At 34.8% G+C, this 19496-nt stretch overlaps 1 protein-coding gene across 1 annotated transcript in view; it reads right to left on the reverse strand.

The window, feature by feature from the left end:
* Window positions 1–19496, reverse strand: part of LOC139847151 (ubiquitin-like-specific protease 1C) — a 112769-nt gene that overhangs the window by 57573 nt on the left and 35700 nt on the right. The gene's annotated exons all lie outside the window — the stretch shown is intronic.

Below are 19496 nucleotides of genomic sequence, written 5' to 3' on the forward strand. Positions count from 1 at the left end.
GATTGTTATAGTTATAGAAATTGAACCAAAGTTTGAATATGATTATTACCTTGTATTAGAATGATAACCTACTGTAAGAAACAAAGATTTCTTGAGGTTGGATGTGTAACGACCCGACCAAAACCGTTATTGACGGCGTCGTTAACTTAGGTCCCGTTACGTGGTCGTAGTCCCTATATGAGACTCGTTTGACCAAAATTATGTCGCATTCATTTGAAAGGTACAAGACTTGCAAGTTTAGTTTACAAAACCGTTCGACAACAAGTCTAAGTTTACAAAAGTCATAAAGTATAAATGAAATAACTTGCGACATAATATAAGTTGAAAAACACAGTTGCTATAAATAGCGTAAGTATGTAAACAAAAGTTTGAATCCAAAAGTGCTATCCCTAGCGTATGTATGTATGTATGCTTGACCCCAAGCAAGAAATCAGAGTGTATGCATGTATGCTCGACTCCAAGCAAGTATGAGTGTACGCGGAAGCATGTATCAAATAGCCAAGTATGAACCTGAGAAACATATAGAAAACTGTCAACGAAAAACGTTGGTGAAATCATAGGTGTATTAGTAAATGTTATATTTTGAACCACAAGATTTAGTATTTCCATAAATTGATCATCCAAAAGTTGCATTCCAAAAGTTGGTTCGCGAGCACCCAATTATCAAGACTTAACGTTTCCTTCCATTGTATACCCCATCACTTAGTGCTAGAACAAACACTGATTCTCGAAAATATATTTCATCCGTAGACGGTAGCGAACCGTCCGAAATGAGGGTTTGTCAAACCCGTATGGCCACACAATATAAGTTCTCGCTTACACCCTGCAAGTGTAACTAATGATAATCGAATTGAGGATTTTTGTTCTAACTCGCTGTGGAATGTTTGTTTTCCTTGTACTTGTGTTCAAAGTATAAAAGCAAGTAGTACAAAATGTAACAAAGTATATGTTTCTCAGCCCACAATTTAAAAGTGTAAAAAGTTGTTGAAAAGGTGGGACTATGATCTCACCTCGAGTGCACGAGTATAAAAGTACTTCACAAAGTAACGTATGCATGAAAGTTGCTTAGCCTTGACCTAAACAAGTAAGTTATATCAATTAACCGGTTACGACACAAGGTCGGGTGAAATGTGTTCAATTAGTCCTATGGCTCGTTACGACTCGATTAAGTATAGCATGTGAATCACGTTGTCAAGTTTCATACAAGAAACAAGTATAAAAGCATGTTAGAATGATTGTATAAAAGTTTGGTTAAGTTTGACTAAAAGTCAAACTTGGTCAAAGTCAACGAAAAAGTCAACACGTTCGGGTTCGGTCCCGAACTATTTTTCTGAGGTTTTTATTCATATATAAGCATATTAGAACAAGTTTCATGTGAATCGGAGGTCGGTAGCTAGTCAAACATTTCACGTTAAAAGGGACATGGAGGTCAGAATCTGTCCAGGCCATTTGGCGCGCCGCGCGGGGTAGGGTGCGCGCCGCGCGACCTGCTGTTCAGCTATTTTCTGCAGTTTTCAACTTATGCACGAATCCAACTTCAAATACCCATAAATCCTAAACCGTAAACATCCAAAACAAGTATCTTATATCGTTGGAAAGGTATTTTGACAAGGAATACAACTAACCACTTTTCATCAAGCAAAAACATCATTTACAATAACCGAAAACTCGTCAATTGATCAAGAAAGGTTTATTTTCAAAGTTTCAAGTTCGTAAAACGTATTTTATGATTCGGGAACTTTTAACATACAAATGATATGCCGTTTTGAAGGTAATAACGCATACATTGCAACTAGACGCATATTCCAAGTTTCAATAAACATTTACTACGTCAAAATCACTAGCCACGTTATCGTTTCAAAATCAATTTCGACACAAATGAGACTTATGATTCACTAATCAAACGCTAGCATACATCACACCATTTCGAAGCTATTTACGCATACAATTTAACTAGTTAACTAGCATACATTCAAACAAGTGTCTCAACTAGCATTCAACCGCATCAAGTTCCTACCAAAACGATAATCGATTCACCAAAAACACATTTCATGTTATTGAGCTAGTTTTTCATCATCCAACATATCAAAACGAAGCTAATGAAGTAACTAACACTTTTAACACATACACTTTATCTTATAACATCATTTGAGCAACCAAAACTCAAGATTAAGCTAGACCCATTTGGGTGTTCATGTCATATTTTCAAAACACGAAGAACGAGCATACAAATTACATACACGACATCCCTACGAGCCATAGACACTAATTAACCACTTGACAAGTCTAAAAACGAATTTAACAAGTTAGGGTTTCATGAGAAATTCTTACCCCATGCCATGAGACTAGTATCGAATCGAAGAGGATGAAACGAGGATTCCAAAAGTACAATTTGTTTTGATGTTTGCTTCTCCAATCGGATTTAGATGATGATTTTGTGATTTTGGTGTTTATGTTCATAAAAGAGAAGTAGAGAGAAAAAGAGGAAGAGGTGTTGGTGGAAATGAATGGAGGAGGTGAAGTGGTTGACTAGTTGACCTAGTCACCACTTTGCCCACTTGTCAACTTAAGTCCCTCATGTTTGTAGTCGGGTGCGGGAATTAACCAAACGAAATATTTTAAAAACGCTCGAGTAGACGAGTGATGTTATAATTAAATAACGAGAATATTATAAACGTTAGTCAACGGAAATTGGGAATTTAAATAGCGAAAGACAATATTTAAAAGAAAAAGACGGTGTTAAAATAAATTTAACGGAAAAACGCGGGATGTTACAGGATGATCACCTTACAAGATTGGAAGTGAGCTAGCAAACTTGAAAGTATTCTTGATTTTATGAAACTAGAACTTTTGGAATTTATGAAGAACACTTAGAACTTGAAGATAGAACTTGAGAGAGATCAATTAGATGAAGAAAATTGAAGAATGAAAGTGTTTGTAGGTGTTTTTGGTCGTTGGTGTATGGATTAGATATAAAGGATATGTAATTTTGTTTTCATGTAAATAAGTCATGAATGATTACTCATATTTTTGTAATTTTATGAGATATTTCATGCTAGTTGCCAAATGATGGTTCCCACATGTGTTAGGTGACTCACATGGGCTGCTAAGAGCTGATCATTGGAGTGTATATACCAATAGTACATACATCTAAAAGCTGTGTATTGTACGAGTACGAATATTGGTGCATACTAGTAGAATTGTTGATGAAATTGAACGAGGATGTAATTGTAAGCATTTTTGTTAAGTAGAAGTATTTTGATAAGTGTATTGAAGTCTTTCAAAAGTGTATAAATACATATTAAAACACTACATGTATATACATTTTAACTGAGTCGTTAAGTCATCGTTAGTCGTTACATGTAAGTGTTGTTTTGAAACCTTTAGGTTAACGATCTTGTTAAATGTTGTTAACCCAATGTTTATAATACCAAATGAGATTTTAAATTATTATATTATCATGATATTATCATGTATGAATATCTCTTAATATGATATATATACATTAAATGTCTTTACAACGATAATCGTTACATATATGTCTCGTTTAAAAATCATTAAGTTAGTAGTCTTGTTTTTACATATGTAGTTCATTGTTAATATACTTAATGATATGTTTACTTATCATAGTATCATGTTAACTATATATATATCCATATATATGTCATCATATAGTTTTTACAAGTTTTAACGTTCGTGAATCACCGGTCAACTTGGGTGGTCAATTGTCTATATGAAACATATTTCAATTAATCAAGTCTTAACAAGTTTGATTGCTTAACATGTTGGAAACATTTAATCATGTAAATATCAATCTCAATTAATATATATAAACATGGAAAAGTTCGGGTCACTACAGTACCTACCCGTTAAATAAATTTCGTCCCGAAATTTTAAGCTGTTGAAGGTGTTGACGAATCTTCTGGAAATAGATGCGGGTATTTCTTCTTCATCTGATCTTCACGCTCCCAGGTGAACTCGGGTCCTCTACGAGCATTCCATCGAACCTTAACAATTGGTATCTTGTTTTGCTTAAGTCTTTTAACCTCACGATCCATTATTTCGACGGGTTCTTCGATGAATTGAAGTTTTTCGTTGATTTGGATTTCATCTAACGGAATAGTGAGATCTTCTTTAGCAAAACATTTCTTTAAATTCGAGACGTGGAAAGTGTTATGTACAGCCGCGAGTTGTTGAGGTAACTCTAGTCGGTAAGCTACTGGTCCGATACGATCAATAATCTTGAATGGTCCAATATACCTTGGATTTAATTTCCCTCGTTTACCAAATCGAACAACGCCTTTCCAAGGTGCAAATTTAAGCATGACCATCTCTCCAATTTCAAATTCTATATCTTTTCTTTTAATGTCAGCGTAGCTCTTTTGTCGACTTTGGGCGGTTTTCAACCGTTGTTGAATTTGGATGATCTTCTCGGTAGTTTCTTGTATAATCTCCGGACCCGTAATCTGTCTATCCCCCACTTCACTCCAACAAATCGGAGACCTGCACTTTCTACCATAAAGTGCTTCAAACGGCGCCATCTCAATGCTTGAATGGTAGCTGTTGTTGTAGGAAAATTCTGCTAACGGTAGATATCGATCCCAACTGTTTCCGAAATCAATAACACATGCTCGTAGCATGTCTTCAAGCGTTTGTATCGTCCTTTCGCTCTGCCCATCAGTTTGTGGATGATAGGCAGTACTCATGTCTAGACGAGTTCCTAATGCTTGCTGTAATGTCTGCCAGAATCTTGAAATAAATCTGCCATCCCTATCAGAGATAATAGAGATTGGTATTCCATGTCTGGAGACGACTTCCTTCAAATACAGTCGTGCTAACTTCTCCATCTTGTCATCTTCTCTTATTGGTAGGAAGTGTGCTGATTTGGTGAGACGGTCAACTATTACCCAAATAGTATCAAAACCACTTGCAGTCCTTGGCAATTTAGTGATGAAATCCATGGTAATGTTTTCCCATTTCCATTCCGGGATTTCGGGTTGTTGAAGTAGACCTGATGGTTTCTGATGCTCAGCTTTGACCTTAGAACACGTCAAACATTCTCCTACGTATTTAGCAACATCGGATTTCATACCCGGCCACCAAAAATGTTTCTTGAGATCCTTGTACATCTTCCCCGTTCCAGGATGTATTGAGTATCTGGTTTTATGAGCTTCTCTAAGTACCATTTCTCTCATATCTCCAAATTTTGGTACCCAAATCCTTTCAGCCCTATACCGGGTTCCGTCTTCCCGAATATTAAGATGCTTCTCCGATCCTTTGGGTATTTCATCCTTTAAATTTCCCTCTTTTAAAACTCCTTGTTGCGCCTCCTTTATTTGAGTAGTAAGGTTATTATGAATCATTATATTCATAGATTTTACTCGAATGGGTTCTCTGTCCTTCCTGCTCAAGGCATCGGCTACCACATTTGCCTTCCCCGGGTGGTAACGAATCTCAAAGTCGTAATCATTCAATAATTCAATCCACCTACGCTGCCTCATATTCAGTTGTTTCTGATTAAATATGTGTTGAAGACTTTTGTGGTCGGTATATATAATACTTTTGACCCCATATAAGTAGTGCCTCCAAGTCTTTAATGCAAAAACAACCGCGCCTAATTCCAAATCATGCGTCGTATAATTTTGTTCGTGAATCTTCAATTGTCTTGACGCATAAGCAATCACCTTCGTTCGTTGCATTAATACACAACCGAGACCTTGCTTTGATGCATCACAATAAATCACAAAATCATCATTCCCTTCAGGCAATGACAATATAGGTGCCGTAGTTAGCTTTTTCTTCAATAACTGAAACGCTTTCTCTTGTTCATCCTTCCATTCAAATTTCTTCCCTTTATGCGTTAATGCAGTCAAGGGTTTTGCTATTCTGGAAAAGTCTTGGATGAACCTTCTGTAGTAACCAGCTAGTCCTAAAAACTGGCGTATGTGTTTCGGAGTTTTCGGGGTTTCCCACTTTTCAACAGTTTCTATCTTTGCCGGATCCACCTTAATACCTTCTTTGTTCACTATGTGACCGAGGAATTGAACTTCTTCCAACCAAAATGCACACTTTGAAAACTTAGCGTACAATTCTTCCTTCCTCAATACTTCTAACACCTTTCTCAAATGTTCACCGTGTTCTTGGTCATTCTTTGAGTAAATAAGTATGTCATCAATGAAAACAATGACAAACTTGTCAAGATATGGTCCACACACTCGGTTCATAAGGTCCATGAACACAGCTGGTGCATTAGTTAAACCAAACGGCATGACCATAAACTCGTAATGACCGTAACGTGTTCTGAAAGCAGTCTTTGGAATATCATCTTCTTTCACCCGCATTTGATGATACCCGGAACGTAAGTCAATCTTTGAATAAACAGACGAGCCTTGTAGTTGATCAAATAAGTCATCGATTCTCGGTAGTGGGTAGCGGTTCTTGATGGTAAGTTTGTTCAACTCTCGGTAGTCGATACACAACCTGAATGTACCATCTTTCTTCTTGACAAACAAAACAGGAGCTCCCCACGGTGATGTGCTTGGTCGAATGAAACCACGCTCTAAAAGTTCTTGTAATTGGCTTTGTAGTTCTTTCATCTCGCTGGGTGCGAGTCTGTAAGGAGCACGAGCTATTGGTGCAGCTCCTGGTACAAGATCTATTTGAAATTCAACGGATCGATGTGGGGGTAATCCCGGTAATTCTTTCGGAAATACATCGGGAAATTCTTTTGCAATGGGAACATCATTGATGCTCTTTTCTTCAGTTTGTACTTTCTCGACGTGTGCTAGAACAGCATAGCAACCTTTTCTTATTAGTTTTTGTGGCTTCAAATTACTAATAAGATGTAGCTTTAGTGTTGCCCTTTTCTCCGTACACCATTAAGGGTTTTCCTTTTTCTCGTATAATGCGAATTGCATTTTTGTAACAAACGATCTCCGCTTTCACTTCTTTCAACCAGTCCATACCGATTATCACATCAAAACTCCCTAACTCTACTGGTATCAAATCAATCTTAAATGTTTCGCTAACCAGTTTAATTTCTCGATTCTGACATATATTATCTGCTGAAATTAATTTACCACTTGCTAATTCGAGTAAAAATTTACTATCCAAAGGCGTCAATGGACAACTTAATTTAGCACAAAAATCTCTACTCATATAGCTTCTTTCCGCAACCGAATCAAATAAAACGTAAGCAGATTTATTGTCAATAAGAAACGTACCCGTAACAAGCTCCGGGTCTTCCTGTGCCTCTGCCGCATTAATATTGAAAACTCTTCCACGGCCTTGTCCATTCGTGTTCTCCTGGTTCGGGCAATTTCTAATAATGTGGCCCGGTTTTCCACATTTATAACAAACTACATTGGCATAACTTGCTCCGACACTACTTGCTCCGCCATTACTCGTTCCGACACCATTTGTTCCTTTCGTTCTATTAACCCCTGGTCCGTAGACCTCACATTTCGCCGCGCTATGACCATTTCTTTTACACTTGTTGCAAAATTTGGTGCAGAACCCCGAGTGATTCTTTTTACACCTTTGGCATAGCTGCTTCTGATTGTTGTTGTTGTTGCGGTTATTATTGTTGTTGGGATGATTGTTGTAGTTGCTGTTGTTGTTGTTGTTGTTGTTGTTGTTGGGCCGTTTGTTGTAGTTGCGATTGATGTTGCGATTGTTGGGATAATTGTTGCGATTATTGTTGTAATTGCTGTTGTTGTTGTATTGGTGATTCGTATCACCGTTTTCCTCCCACTTTCTTTTGACTTGCTTCACATTGGCCTCTTCAGCAGTCTGTTCTTTAATTCTTTCTTCAATTTCGTTCACGAGTTTGTGAGCCATTCTACATGCCTGTTGTATGGAGGCGGGCTCGTGTGAACTTATATCTTCTTGGATTCTTTCCGGTAATCCTTTCACAAACGCGTCGATCTTCTCTTCCTCATCTTCGAATGCTCCCGGACACAATAGGCACAATTCTGTGAATCGTCTTTCGTACGTGGTAATATCAAATCCTTGGGTTCGTAACCCTCTAAGTTCTGTCTTGAGCTTATTGACCTCGGTTCTGGGACGGTACTTCTCGTTCATCAAGTGCTTGAATGCTGACCACGGTAGTGCGTACGCATCGTCTTGTCCCACTTGCTCTAGATAGGTATTCCACCATGTTAACGCAGAACCTGTGAAGGTATGCGTAGCGTACTTTACTTTGTCCTCTTCAGTACACTTACTTATGGCAAACACCGATTCGACCTTCTCGGTCCACCGTTTCAATCCGATCGGTCCTTCGGTTCCATCAAATTCCAAAGGTTTGCAGGCAGTGAATTCTTTGTAGGTGCATCCTACACGATTTCCTGTACTGCTAGATCCAAGGTTATTGTTGGTATGTAGCGCAGCCTGTACTGCGGCTATTTTTGAAGCTAGAAAAGTACGGAATTCCTCTTCATTCATATTCACGGTGTGTCGAGTAGTCGGTGCCATTTCCTTCAAAATAGTTAAATGGAACAAGTTAATCATACAGAATATTAAGAGTAGTTAATAGTATTTTGTAGCATAATATGAACTCATTTATAAAAGCTTTTTCTTCATATTAGCGTTTTATAAGTTTAAATTCGGGTAGTACCTACCCGTTAAGTTCATACTTAGTAGCTAATATACAATTCAACTACTACAATTCTATATGAAAAACTGATTATAATAATATTTCGCGTTCAAACTTTTATACAATATTTTACAAACTTACAATACCGCTTATTTTACATAAAGCATGAAATATAGCACACAATAACTTTGATACAAGATAGTTGTGAAGACAATTCTAGCTAGTACACAAGTCGTTCAGCAAAGGCAATAAAGACACGTAATTCATACGTCCAGAAACAAGTCATGCATTCTGGTTTTACTAGGACTACTTCCAATCCTTGGTCTTGTGCAACATAACCGTTATGGCCGTTGATAAGACAGCGTGTTGTAACGTCATCAAAGGGACGAGGGTTACGTAATGTCCAACAGTCCCGTAATAATCTAAAAACCTCATTTCTTACCCCAATTACCGACTCCGTCACTTGTGGAAACGTTTTGTTTAATAGTTGTAGCCCGATGTTCTTGTTCTCACTTTGGTGAGAAGCGAACATTACTAATCCGTAAGCATAACATGCTTCTTTATGTTGCATGTTAGCCGCTTTTTCTAAATCACGAAGTCCAATATTCGGATATATTGAGTCAAAATAATTTCTTAACCCGTTGCGTAAAATAGCATTTGGGTTCCCCGCAATATATGCGTCAAAGTAAACACATCGTAAATTATGGGTTTCCCAATGTGATATCCCCCATCTTTCAAACGAAAGTCTCTTATAAACCAAGACATTCTTGGAACGTTCTTCGAATGTCTTACAAACTGATCTCGCCTTAAATAGTTGTGCCGAGGAATTCTGGCCGACTCTAGACAAGATTTCATCAATCATGTCTCCGGGTAGGTCTCTTAAAATATTGGGTTGTCTATCCATTTTGTGTTTTTAAACTGTAAAATAGACAAGAGTTAGATTCATAAAAAAAATACTTATTAATACAAGCAATTTTTACATATATCATAAAGCATACGAACGCTATATTACATATATTACACCACACGAATACAACTATCTTATTCCGACTCGCTCGTTTCTTCTTCTTCGGTTTTGGTTCGTTTTGCCAAGTTTCTAGGGATATATGATGTTCCCCTAATACGAGCCGTCGTTGTCCACATTGGTTTAGAAAAACCTGGTGGTTTAGAGGTTCCCGGGTCATTGTTACAACTTAAGGACTTCGGGGGTTGACGATACATATAAAGTTCATCGGGGTTGGAATTAGATTTCTCTATTTTTATGACCTTTCCCTTATTATTTTCTTTTGCCTTTTTAAATTCAGTTGGGGTAATTTCTATAACATCATCGGAATTCTCGTCGGAATCCGATTCATCGGAGAATTGGTAATCCTCCCAATATTTTGCTTCCTTGGCGGAAACACCCTTGACCATAATTAACTTTGGTCGGTTGGTTGAGGATTTTCTTTTACTTAACCGTTTTATTATTTCCCCCACCGATTCTATTTCTTCATCCGGTTCCGATTCTTCTTCCGGTTCCGATTCTTCTTCCGGTTCCGACTCTTCTTCCGGTTCCTCTTCGGGAACTTGTGAATCAGTCCACAAATCATTCCAATTTACATTTGACTCTTCATTATTATTAGGTGAGTCAATGGGACTTGTTCTAGAGGTAGACATCTATCACATAATATCAAACACGTTAAGAGATTAATATATCACATAATATTCATATGTTAAAAATATATAGTTTCCAACAAAAATGTTAAGCAATCATTTTTAAAGAAAACACGGTCGAAGTCCAGACTCACTAATGCATCCTAACAAACTCGATAAGACACACTAATGCAAATTTTCTGGTTCTCTAAGACCAACGCTCGGATACCAACTGAAATGTCCCGTTCTTATTGATTAAAAACGTTCCATATTAATTGATTTCGTTGCGAGGTTTTGACCTCTATATGAGACGTTTTTCAAAGACTGGATTCATTTTTAAAACAAACCATAACCTTTATTTCATAAATAAAGGTTTAAAAAGCTTTACGTAGATTATCAAATAATGATAATCTAAAATATCCTGTTTACACACGACCATTACATAATGGTTTACAATACAAATATGTTACATCGAAATCAGTTTCTTGAATGCAGTTTTTACACAATATCATACATTCATGGACTCCAAATCTTGTCCTTATTTTAGTATGCAACAGCGGAAGCTCTTAATATTCACCTGAGAATAAACATGCTTTAAACGTCAACAAAAATGTTAGTGAGTTATAGGCTTAACCTATATATATCAAATCGTAACAATAGACCACAAGATTTCATATTTCAATACACATCCCATACATAGAGATAAAAATCATTCATATGGTGAACACCTGGTAACCGACAATAACAAGATGCATATATAAGAATATCCCCATCATTCCGGGACACCCTTCGGATATGATATAAATTTCGAAGTACTAAAGCATCCGGTACTTTGGATGGGGTTTGTTAGGCCCAATAGATCTATCTTTAGGATTCGCGTCAATTAGGGTGTCTGTTCCCTAATTCTTAGATTACCAGACTTAATAAAAAGGGGCATATTCGATTTCGATAATTCAACCATAGAATGTAGTTTCACGTACTTGTGTCTATTTTGTAAATCATTTATAAAACCTGCATGTATTCTCATCCCAAAAATATTAGATTTTAAAAGTGGGACTATAACTCACTTTCACAGATTTTTACTTCGTCGGGAAGTAAGACTTGGCCACTGGTTGATTCACGAACCTATAACAATATATACATATATATCAAAGTATGTTCAAAATATATTTACAACACTTTTAATATATTTTGATGTTTTAAGTTTATTAAGTCAGCTGTCCTCGTTAGTAACCTACAACTAGTTGTCCACAGTTAGATGTACAGAAATAAATCGATAAATATTATCTTGAATCAATCCACGACCCAGTGTATACGTATCTCAGTATTGATCACAACTCAAACTATATATATTTTGGAATCAACCTCAACCCTGTATAGCTAACTCCAACATTCACATATAGAGTGTCTATGGTTGTTCCGAAATATATATAGATGTGTCGACATGATAGGTCGAAACATTGTATACGTGTCTATGGTATCTCAAGATTACATAATATACAATACAAGTTGATTAAGTTATGGTTGGAATAGATTTGTTACCAATTTTCACGTAGCTAAAATGAGAAAAATTATCCAATCTTGTTTTACCCATAACTTCTTCATTTTAAATCCGTTTTGAGTGAATAAAATTGCTATGGCTTCATATTGAACTATATTTTATGAATCTAAACAGAAAAAGTATAGGTTTATAGTTGGAAAAATAAGTTACAAGTTGTTTTTGTAAAGGTAGTCATTTCAGTCGAAAGAACGACGTCTAGATGACCATTTTAGAAAACATACTTCCACTTTGAGTTTAACAATAAATTTTGGATATAGTTTCATGTTCATAATAAAAATCATTTTCTCAGAATAACAACTTTTAAATCAAAGTTTATCATAGTTTTTAATTAACTAACCCAAAACAGCCCGCGGTGTTACTACGACGGCGTAAATCCGGTTTTACAGTGTTTTTCGTGTTTCCAGGTTTTAAATCATTAAGTTAGCATATCATATAGATATAGAACATGTGTTTAGTTGATTTTAAAAGTCAAGTTAGAAGGATTAACTTTTGTTTGCGAACAAGTTTAGAATTAACTAAACTATGTTCTAGTGATTACAAGTTTAAACCTTCGAATAAGATAGCTTTATATGTATGAATCGAATGATGTTATGAACATCATTACTACCTTAAGTTCCTTGGATAAACCTACTGGAAAAGAGAAAAATGGATCTAGCTTCAATGGATCCTTAGATGGCTCGAAGTTCTTGAAGTAGAATCATGACACGAAAACAAGTTCAAGTAAGATCATCACTTGAAATAAGATTGTTATAGTTATAGAAATTGAACCAAAGTTTGAATATGATTATTACCTTGTATTAGAATGATAACCTACTGTAAGAAACAAAGATTTCTTGAGGTTGGATGATCACCTTACAAGATTGGAAGTGAGCTAGCAAACTTGAAAGTATTCTTGATTTTATGAAACTAGAACTTTTGGAATTTATGAAGAACACTTAGAACTTGAAGATAGAACTTGAGAGAGATCAATTAGATGAAGAAAATTGAAGAATGAAAGTGTTTGTAGGTGTTTTTGGTCGTTGGTGTATGGATTAGATATAAAGGATATGTAATTTTGTTTTCATGTAAATAAGTCATGAATGATTACTCATATTTTTGTAATTTTATGAGATATTTCATGCTAGTTGCCAAATGATGGTTCCCACATGTGTTAGGTGACTCACATGGGCTGCTAAGAGCTGATCATTGGAGTGTATATACCAATAGTACATACATCTAAAAGCTGTGTATTGTACGAGTACGAATACGGGTGCATACGAGTAGAATTGTTGATGAAACTGAACGAGGATGTAATTGTAAGCATTTTTGTTAAGTAGAAGTATTTTGATAAGTGTATTGAAGTCTTTCAAAAGTATATAAATACATATTAAAACACTACATGTATATACATTTTAACTGCGTCGTTAAGTCATCGTTAGTCGTTACATGTAAGTGTTGTTTTGAAACCTTTAGGTTAACGATCTTGTTAAATGTTGTTAACCCAATGTTTATAATATCAAATGAGATTTTAAATTATTATATTATCATGATATTATCATGTATGAGTATCTTTTAATATGATATATATACATTAAATGTCTTTACAACGATAATCGTTACATATATGTCTCGTTTAAAAATCATTAAGTTAGTAGTCTTGTTTTTACATATGTAGTTCATTGTTAATATACTTAATGATATGTTTACTTATCATAGTATCATGTTAACTATATATATATCCATATATATGTCATCATATAGTTTTTACAAGTTTTAACGTTCGTGAATCACCGGTCAACTTGGGTGGTCAATTGTCTATATGAAACATATTTCAATTAATCAAGTCTTAACAAGTTTGATTGCTTAACATGTTGGAAACATTTAATCATGTAAATATCAATCTCAATTAATATATATAAACATGGAAAAGTTCGGGTCACTACAGTGTTAAGGTGCCACCCTAGGGGTTAGTGGTGCGAGGTGTTAAGTGCCCTAATGGATGTTATGAACACTGATGGCGTTTTCGCGAGTGCCGTTCTCTTGTACTATTGGTCGACCATGGTTACTTGTGTTGTAAGCATATTATATCATTTCGAGTTATATTATTATGCGGTTGTTGCTAGCTTGTGGTATTGGAGATTATAGCTTGTTAATGTGACGATAAGCTAATTGTGTTGCTAGCATGTTTGCGGTTTGTGTAAGTGTATGCAAGTAGGTATGATTATATATGTATTCGTATAATTATTGCATTCACTAAGCTTTGCTTACCCTCTCGTTGTTTACCATTTTATAGGTTCAGTTTTGGACAAGGGTAAGGGCATCGTATTGGACTAGAGATCCCGCTTGATACTAGGGGACGCTTTTGGCTTTAGTAGCTCTTGGAGTTTGACCGGTAGTTGGGTAGTTTAATCCCAAACGCCATGCTCATTGTGTTGTTTGGAACTTAAACTTTTTGGTGGTCGAAACTCTAAACTTGTATTAAACTTGTATTTTGGGTCGTGTGGGCCCCGCTTGTAAAACATCATTTTTATGTTTGATTCGTGTTAGTTTTACATATATAAGTTTGTTGTGAAAAGCGTTCGGTCTAAAAGTGTCGGGAAGTCGAAGATCTTTTCGCGAAAAATGGACATTTTGATCAGAACTGTCTCAGGCCTTGTGCGCGCCGCGCACAGGCAGTGGTGCACGCCGCGCACCCTCCAGATCAGTTTTAATTTTTTTTTTTATTCCGCGTTTTTGGTTGGTTAACGGGTTGGGTTGTTACAGTATTCTAATACGAAAACCTTTAATAAAATCAACCAAGGAAGTTTTGAAAAACCTTTAAACGTTTGATGCGACAACATAAACGGAACGAAGTTCTTAGTAATTTTAGAAGTAGGTACAACGTGTACCATTTTGCACAAAACTATTTGACTTAGTTGAATAACTCGATAAAGGAGCGATTTTTAAATAATTTGAAGATATAACTTAGTATGTACTAACCAATATAAGTAAAGGTAAATTTATTAACTTAATTATACATACATATATGATTTTATAAATCGCATAAGTGACAGAAAAATTTTATTACTTTCACTTGTCCATAAATCTCGTGAGGACCGCACGAATAATCAACGTGTAAAAATCAACGTGTAAAAATTTTGATAAACATAGCTCTTCGTATTTCGGAGGCTGCGATTTGAAAAAGATTGAGTGGAAAATCTTTAAATCATCGGGTGACAAGTTACTAGGTAATGAAAACTAATGAATCCAATGTAGTTTTGATAATTATTAGGACTTAAGTCTTTGGGCCAAAAATGTTTACGTCCGAAGCCGTTGCTAAAAAGTGAGGTATGAAGGATAGAGCATGAGGACGAGAAGTTAATCGCTTCTTGTCTTTGTAAAATGCCAAACAGGTTATGACTAATATTAGAGTCGGAATACTGATGGTATTAATATCACTAAATGAGAATCCCTTGGAATAAGTCAGGACTTAGAGTTATGTAAGAAAGAGCATTGTTCCAACAGGTGTGGCGGATAAGATCCATGGGGTAACGCAATAATTTTGAATGGTTTAAGTGTTAGTGGATGGCCAAAGGCTCTGCATGACGTGGCAGTAAGTGCCTTCAACACATACACACATGAATCTCTCAATTTCGACGGTTGTAAAGTCTTCACGATGACCTGGGTACGAATGAGCAACGAAGAATTTTATATAACAAGCGACGAAATTTTTTATAGAAATTGTTTAAGGTGACAATATAAGAAAAGAAACGAAGTTCTTAGTAAATATAGGTTACTCCAAGTAAAATGTCTTTTGGTTAAAAAGGATTGATTTGTAAATGTGAAAGTAAAATTTCACATGTACTAGTCAAAAGTAAGTAATCATTTACTTTATTATATATAACATATACGGCTTCTAAAATTTGTACGAATGGTAATAAAATAAATTTATTTTTATAAAACTTTGAGAGGATCGCACGGTAAAATAGTGTGTGTAAAATTTTGGCAAACAAAATTTTCATATTTCGAAGGTTACAAGTTGGATAAAGATTGATGAGGGTTGAGTAAAAGATTTTTGAAAATTTTGGGTGATATTTGAGAAAAAATGTCACGAGGTAATGAAAACTGTTGAATTTAAATATGGTTGATGTCTATTAGTAGGGCACAAGTCCTTTGACCAAAAATGCTTAAGTGTGAAGTTGTTGCTTATAAGTGAGTTACGAATGAGAGAGTATGAGGATGAGAATTAACCACTCGTTAATTTTAGGAAAATTTTGAACTGGTATGACTAATGTCGAAGTAAGAAGGATGATGTTGTGATTATCATCGAATAAGTAATCTCCCGGAATAAGTTAGGATTTAGAGTCGCGTAAGAAATAAGATTCTTGGGTAGTCCTTAATATAAAATTCGAACCGCTGAAGGGACGGGATACAATTTCCTTTATGTATCGTTATGCAAGTTTGTCCATTATATCGGTTTCTTTCATGGCTAGAGAGTAAGCAGATTTGGTGAGGCAGACACAATAACCCAGATAGTGTCATAATCGCCTACCGTTTTCGGTAACTTTGTGAGGAAATTCATCGTTATTCTTTCCCATTTCCATTGTGGTATTTCGGGCTGTTGAAGTAACCCAGATGACTTTTGGGCTCACCATTCTAGCGAGGTATACAAAAAATCTTCTTACTATAAATAACTTTCGCTTTCATCCTTGAAAGTCATTTCGTTCCAACTATTTTATCAAAGCTTCCTAATGTAGTGACCCGAACTTTTCCATGTTTATATATATTAATTGAGATTTATATTTACATGATTAAATATTTCCAACATGTTAAGCAATCAAACTTGTTAAGACTTGATTAATTAAAATATGTTTCATATAGACAATTGACCACCCAAGTTGACCGGTGATTCACGAACGTTAAAACTTGTAAAAACTATATGATGACATATATATGGATATATATATAGTTAACATGATACTATGATAAGTAAACATATCATTAAGTATATTAACAATGAACTACATATGTAAAAACAAGACTACTAACTTAATGATTTTTAAACGAGACATATATGTAACGATTATCGTTGTAAAGACATTTAATGTATATATATCATATTAAAAGATACTCATACATGATAATATCATGATAATATAATAATTTAAAATCTCATTTGATATTATAAACATTGGGTTAACAACATTTAACAAGATCGTTAACCTAAAGGTTTCAAAACAACACTTACATGTAACGACTAACGATGACTTAACGACTCAGTTAAAATGTATATACATGTAGTGTTTTAATATGTATTTATATACTTTTGAAAGACTTCAATACACTTATCAAAATACTTCTACTTAACAAAAATGCTTACAATTACATCCTCGTTCAGTTTCATCAACAATTCTACTCGTATGCACCCGTATTCGTACTCGTACAATACACAGCTTTTAGATGTATGTACTATTGGTATATACACTCCAATGATCAGCTCTTAGCAGCCCATGTGAGTCACCTAACACATGTGGGAACCATCATTTGGCAACTAGCATGAAATATCTCATAAAATTACAAAAATATGAGTAATCATTCATGACTTATTTACATGAAAACAAAATTACATATCCTTTATATCTAATCCATACACCAACGACCAAAAACACCTACAAACACTTTCAATCTTCAATTTTCTTCATCTAATTGATCTCTCTCAAGTTCTATCTTCAAGTTCTAAGTGTTCTTCATAAATTCCAAAAGTTCTAGTTTCATAAAATCAAGAATACTTTCAAGTTTGCTAACTCACTTCCAATCTTGTAAGGTGATCATCCAACCTCAAGAAATCTTGGTTTCTTACAGTAGGTTATCATTCTAATACAAGGTAATAATCATATTCAAACTTTGGTTCAATTTCTATAACTATAATAATCTTATTTCAAGTGATGATCTTACTTGAACTTGTTTTCGTGTCATGATTCTGCTTCAAGAACTTCGAGCCATCCAAGGATCCGTTGAAGCTAGATCCATTTTTCTCTTTTCCAGTAGGTTTATCCAAGGAACTTAAGGTAGTAATGATGTTCATAACATCATTCGATTCATACATATAAAGCTATCTTATTCGAAGGTTTAAACTTGTAATCACTAGAACATAGTTTAGTTAATTCTAAACTTGTTCGCAAACAAAAGTTAATCCTTCTAACTTGACTTTTAAAATCAACTAAACACATGTTCTATATCTATATGATATGCTAACTCAATGATTTAAAACCTGGAAACACGAAAAACACCGTAAAACCGGATTTACGCCGTCGTAGTAACACCGCGGGCTGTTTTGGGTTAGTTAATTAAAAACTATGATAAACTTTGATTTAAAAGTTGTTATTATGAGAAAATAATTTTTATTATGAACATGAAACTATATCCAAAAATTATGGTTAAACTCAAAGTGGAAGTATGTTTTCTAAAATGGTCATCTAGACGTCGTTCTTTCGACTGAAATGACTACCTTTACAAAAACGACTTGTAACTTATTTTTCCGACTATAAACCTATACTTTTTATGTTTAGATTCATAAAATAGAGTTTAATATGAAACCATAGCAATTTGATTCACTCAAAACGGATTTAAAATGAAGAAGTTATGGGTAAAACAAGATTGGATAATTTTTCTCATTTTAGCTACGTGAAAATTGGTAACAAATCTATTCCAACCATAACTTAATCAACTTGTATTGTATATTATGTAATCTTGAGATATCATAGACACGTATACAATGTTTCGACCTATCATGTCGACACATCTATATATATTTCGGAACAACCATAGACACTCTATATGTGAATGTTGGAGTTAGCTATACAGGGTATACAGGGTTGAGGTTGATTCCAAAATATATATAGTTTGAGTTGTGATCAATACTGAGATACGTATACACTGGGTCGTGGATTGATTCAAGATAATATTTATCGATTTATTTCTGTACATCTAACTGTGGACAACTAGTTGTAGGTTACTAACGAGGACAGTTGACTTAATAAACTTAAAACATCAAAATATATTAAAAGTATTGTAAATATATTTTGAACATACTTTGATATATATGTATATATTGTTATAGGTTCGTGAATCAACCAGTGGCCAAGTCTTACTTCCCGACGAAGTAAAAAAATCTGTGAAAGTGAGTTATAGTCCCACTTTTAAAATCTAATATTTTTGGGATGAGAATACATGCAGGTTTTATAAATGATTTACAAAATAGACACAAGTACGTGAAACTACATTCTATGGTTGAATTATCGAAATCGAATATGCCCCTTTTTATTAAGTCTGGTAATCTAAGAATTAGGGAACAGATACCCTAATTGACGCGAATCCTAAAGATAGATCTATTGGGCTTAACAAACCCCATCCAAAGTACCGGATGCTTTAGTACTTCGAAATTTATATCATATCCGAAGGGTGTCCCGGAATGATGGGGATATTCTTATATATGCATCTTGTTAATGTCGGTTACCAGGTGTTCACCATATGAATGATTTTTATCTCTATGTATGGGATGTGTATTGAAATATGAAATCTTGTGGTCTATTGTTACGATTTGATATATATAGGTTAAACCTATAACTCACCAACATTTTTGTTGACGTTTAAAGCATGTTTATTCTCAGGTGAATATTAAGAGCTTCCGCTGTTGCATACTAAAATAAGGACAAGATTTGGAGTCCATGTTTGTATGATATTGTGTAAAAA

The sequence above is a fragment of the Rutidosis leptorrhynchoides genome, chromosome 5 (genome assembly GCF_046630445.1).
Source record: "Rutidosis leptorrhynchoides isolate AG116_Rl617_1_P2 chromosome 5, CSIRO_AGI_Rlap_v1, whole genome shotgun sequence".
Classification (NCBI taxonomy): domain Eukaryota; kingdom Viridiplantae; phylum Streptophyta; class Magnoliopsida; order Asterales; family Asteraceae; genus Rutidosis; species Rutidosis leptorrhynchoides.